The sequence below is a fragment of the Lathyrus oleraceus genome, chromosome 7 (assembly GCF_024323335.1).
Source record: "Lathyrus oleraceus cultivar Zhongwan6 chromosome 7, CAAS_Psat_ZW6_1.0, whole genome shotgun sequence".
Taxonomy (NCBI): domain Eukaryota; kingdom Viridiplantae; phylum Streptophyta; class Magnoliopsida; order Fabales; family Fabaceae; genus Lathyrus; species Lathyrus oleraceus.
The window spans coordinates 50092018-50097316 of record NC_066585.1 but is presented as its reverse complement, the minus strand read 5'-3'; positions in this window follow the sequence as shown (position 1 = coordinate 50097316).

Genomic DNA, 5299 nt, shown 5'->3' with positions numbered 1-5299 from the left:
CCACCGCACTTCTATTTATCCAAAGGAATGGTTAGAAAGCGAACAAAAACCTAAAAGTTTTAACAAAAGCTAGTAAAAGAGAAACAGAGATCTGGGTAAGGGGGTTGGTTATGTAATGGGAAGGTGTTAGGCACCAAAAACATCCTAGGTACTCCTAGGGAGCCCTTTTCATACTTGTTACAAAGGTTGTTGTTTTGTGAAAATTTGTTTGTGCAAACATGATTGAAGAGATGAGAAGAGAATATACAAGTTATTTACATTTTGTGTTTGGATGGATAAACCCATTGCCTACGTACCATCTTATAAAAAGATTAGGATCAAAACCTCATAGTTCGGGATAAAAATCTCAAAACAAGTTGGTGAATTGATTGGTCCAACAGCCTTAAGGTCTTTTGTTATCAAAGGGAGAAAACTCAACGAAACCACAAATCCACCATGTGAGGATAGCTTCAACATGCTAGTGAGGGGTTAACCCTATAATAAGCATGGAAGACTCATTGTCCATCACTAAGGACATAGGTGAGTATTACATCTACCACAAAGATAACTCAAACCTAATAGCTAAAGGTTATGGAAAATTTGATTAAGAAGTGGCCATTGGAACCACAAAAAGAAATTTGAATGGGTTATATTTACCAATTAGAAGTATGTACAAAATAGTCAAAGTTGACTTAAAGATTCAATTCAAAATAAGTATTGTGAAAGAAGGTTTGAAAATCAAAAGCATAAGGCTTAGGTTTCTAATGTTTGAAAGCAAAGGTTAAATGATTGCACAAAAGGTTTTGGCTTGGGTTATAGTGGAGAGATGAAGAAGAAGGGCTAAGTCCTAAGTAAAACAAAAAGATGAGGGATGAAGAATCAAAACCATAATGGAGTCCCACTCTTGAGATCATATTGATAATCCAAGTAGCTCCCATCCTTTGGAATCAGCAACCACAAAGCATAAGCAATCAAAACAAGTCTCATAAGAGATCCTTAATGTATTTGGTATCTTCCACTTGGATGATCATGGCAATAGTCCTCCAATTAAGCTCAAATGGAAACTCCTAGCACAAAAGCACACACATCAAAGATTCCATGAAGTAAAACAAGAATGGACAAGAGTGAGTTTAGAGATTTGGTCCTTCCAATCCATCTTCATCATTAAGATCCTTTTACTCCAATTTTGCATAAGGAAGATCCTAGAATCTAAGTCCAATTCTCCATTTTTTGCATAGGGAAGGTCCTAGAAACTAAGTACATTTCTTTGCATTTGGTCCACAACAATCAAAACAAAAACACAAGCACAATAATATATACACAATCATGTGCTCAAGTGAGCAAAAGGCAAATGGCATTAACATAAACATGTGCTCAAATGAGCAAAGAGAAAAGCAAATGGATAATATGTGCAAGAATAGTAAATTGCATAAAGTAAATGTTAATTGTCAATAGTTAGTGTTAGTAGTTAGTGTGCCATAAGGCAAATTTAGCGTTATGTTAAGCAATCGTAATTGGACTTATGTAGAAGTCACAACTATCTGAGGCCGGTCAATAATAATGTAGGCAACAAACACAAGTTAGGAGTCTTGATTAGTGAACCAAGTCCCAAAAACTTGCCATGCCAAAAAAAGAAAATGAGAATTGATCTTGTATTGGTTTAAGCCTTTTGCATGATTTAAAAGACAACCTATCCTTAATGCAAAGCCATTCACTTGATCAATTGATCAAGATGAATTAGATTTGAATCAAAGAAGATTAAATCTCTCTAACCAATGCTAACTTATCAACCTTCAACTCATTGATCAAGAAGAAAAGAAATAGAAGAAGAAGAAGGAGAAGATGGATAAGAGAAATGGAAATGGCAAAATTAAAGTGCATTAAATGAAATACAATGTACCAATCCTCATATGTTGACCAATAACATTGAAATTCAAGGTCAAACAATCAAAAACAGAAGTGAGATGAAGATTGGGAGTCAAGAAAGGAATAAACTATTTTTGGCATTTTTTAATATTTAATTAAACTTGAATTAAAAATAAAATGGAAAGGTTAAACTTCAAAATTACTTCAAATCAACCTTGAAAGGTCCAAGTAATTTATCCTAAGTTCAACAAGGTCAAACAAAGTTTGACAAAGAATTTCAGCATTTTTAAAAGTCAGAAACTATTTTTAATCAATTAAAAATGAATAAAAATAACCTAATTGAACTAAAATCTCAAATAAATCTCAAATAAATTCAAAAATTGATGATAATATTTTTCATAGATCCATCATCATTCAAATAGGTTAGGAAAATATTTTGGTATTTTTTGAATATCAAAAACTATTTAAAATGAATTAAAAATAACCAGAAAAGAGAAAATTCATAAAAAAAATATCAAATGATAAAATAAAAAATATTAAAAATCATAAATAGAAACTAGAATTTATTTGGGAAATAATGCAATTGGTCCCATAAATTTTGGATAAAAAATGAAAGAGATATTGATTTTTGAAATAAAATGGAATTAAAACAGAAAATAGAAAATGCAAAAAAACAAGGAGCGTTGGATCTAAGCTCATTAATTGAGCTGGCAGATCACACGCTCCTGAGGCGCGCGCCTATGGTGATCCACGGTCAATGCCATCACATGGAAAACAAATAAAAGTCATAACAAGCAATGGTCAGGATTCGATATGGGAATCACATCCAACGGCCAGCATTCAAACTGGCAACAGGCGGCCACCGAAGCCACCTTCTTCTCCGGTGAGCCTGCAGATTCGGGTCAATTTTGCAGGTTTTCAAACCTTCATGGAAATGCACGATCCTTATACCAAAATGAAGTTGGGGTGATGTACATCACCTCTGTAACCTTGAATCACACTCAAGATTCCTATAAATTGAGAAATCTGAGGTGGAAGATTCGGGTATGCAAAATACAGATCAAGCAAAAGCAAAATTGAAGCTACCACTAGCTTGCCTCTCAAGTGAGGACTTCAGAAAACATTAGATCCAAGCAAAAAGGTCCATGGATGATGAGAATCGAAGAAAATACCAGTTGGAATGTAAGCTTGAATTCTGGTAGCTTGAGCTTGATGCCTTGCTTGCTTTGCTAAAACAGAAGTTCAATGAGATGAATGATGAATGTTTAGAAGCATTAGATCTAAGAATTCAACCAGATGAAGTTGAATTTTAGATCTGAAAAAAATTTGAGAAAAACGGAATTGCTTCTTTAGTCATGGCTATGGAGAGAATTATGCAGCATTTTAGGTTGAATTAGGCGTGTCAAATGAATGGAATGAGGTCTCTATTTATAGAGGAAGTGGCAAGGAGAATGTGATCCATCCGTGTGCATGGCATGTGGAGCTTCGTTGCATGGGCTTGCATGATCATGCACAAGGCCCAAAAACAATTCCAAATGAATTCTGAGCATCAGCCAAATGGAATTGGGCGTGTGACTTGCAAGGCAATTGCTTATGTACCAAGATTTCAAGTGAATTCCTCATTTGTACCTAAACCTTTATCTCTTCGAAAGTCCCAATTAAAAAATCCAAACATAGGCATATGGGTAATGGTTGGAAAGGTCTTTGTATAAGGAACAAATGTTATGTTGGACAAAAACTCATTTGAAGTGTGTAAATTTATGAAATTTGAGTTTAAAGTGCAAGGTGCATGACATGTCAAGGCAAAGTTTCTAAAAGTGGCCAATTTTCAAGCCCCTCTGTTTTGATGATGCAAGCCTCAAATGGAAAAACCTCCAACATAAAAGTTGTATATATTTTCAAGACAATTAAAATGGACTGAAAGTTTGCATAATTTGGATTTTTGATGAAAGAGTTATGGGCACTTGAAGTTGGACTTTTTTGACTTTTAATGCATTTGGTCAAAAAGGACCTATAATGTCTTGCAATATCACATGTATTTCCTTTGAGATTTTGAAATTTTGTTCAACATAACATTTGAAGTAGACATCTTAAGCTTTCCAATGCACTTGATCCCACCTCAATATCATAAAACATGAATTTTTTGTGTCCTTGGGAAGTTGACCCAAAATTAGGGTTTTAGTCAAAATGACCTATAATGTATTAGAATGACAGATGGCCTTCCAAGCTTAAAATCAATTTTTGATGAACATGAAAGTTGTTCATATTGTCCTTAAGAACATTTTTTCTTTTGGAACCATCTCTATTTGACCAACACATAAAAAGTTAGGTCTTAGTGCATTTCAAAATAGTGAGATGAATTGATTGATCAACTTCTCAAGTCCACAACTCATATCTTGATGAATTGATGATTGAGGACATTCAAATAGTTCAAATATGCATGAAATTATGAATTAAAGAACTTCCCTTGATTGTATTTGACCATGGGATGAGGTTGCTTCATGAGCAAGGCATTGTAATGCACAAATGAATTAGGGTTTCTCTGAAGAACAAGACCTCAAACCCTTTGACTTGCTTTGATCAAAATGATGCATTGAGGTACTAGGGAGGCATATTTGATGGATTAGAGCTTTGGGAACCATTTCCATGCTTGCTATCATCTCCTCTTGACCATGTCTTTGTACCAATGATCTCCTAGAAGCTTTGGACCTTGTGATTGCTCAAGCTATAAACAAAAATGTTAGTGACATATTTTGTGCTTTTGGTTAGTAAACAAAATGAGAAAAGAAATGATATACAATTCAAGCATGCTTGGTGATCTCAAACCAACTCACAGAAGGTCCCACCCAAAGGGAAAGGGAACCAAGATGCTAATGATCCTCGAGGCTATGCAAATGAAATGTTATGATGCCATGAGGGATCTTAGGGACAAAATTGGGGTCTTACAATACTTCACTTGAGTCTTTACTCCACTTGAATTCACTTCAAGTCTTTGACAGCTTTTTGATCTTTTCACATGAGAATTGTTGAGAGATGTTATAATCATCAAAATCATCAAGAAGCCATGACTTCACATCCTTTTCTCTTGTATCTTTTTATTTTGGTTTCTGAAATCGTACTCAGTATAATCCTTCCAATTTATATAAATAAAAAGAGATTTTTGGTCATATCAAATTGTTGCAATTGCCATTTAAATATTATATATTTACAAATGTTATAGTAAGTTCCTTGGAAATAAAAATAATCAAGCATTACATTTCATGCATCATTTGCATAAGTAGGTGTTTGCCAGGTGTCTGATTGGTGTTTCTTCTGTGCTTTAGCCAAGCTGACTCACTGATACAATACCCGAGCCAATCATCTGAAAATCATGGAGCATCTAGAGCAAGAGAACAGAGAGCTAAAGGATGAGATCTCCTGTCTGACTGCCATGATGGAGTCAGTTCTTCCCGCT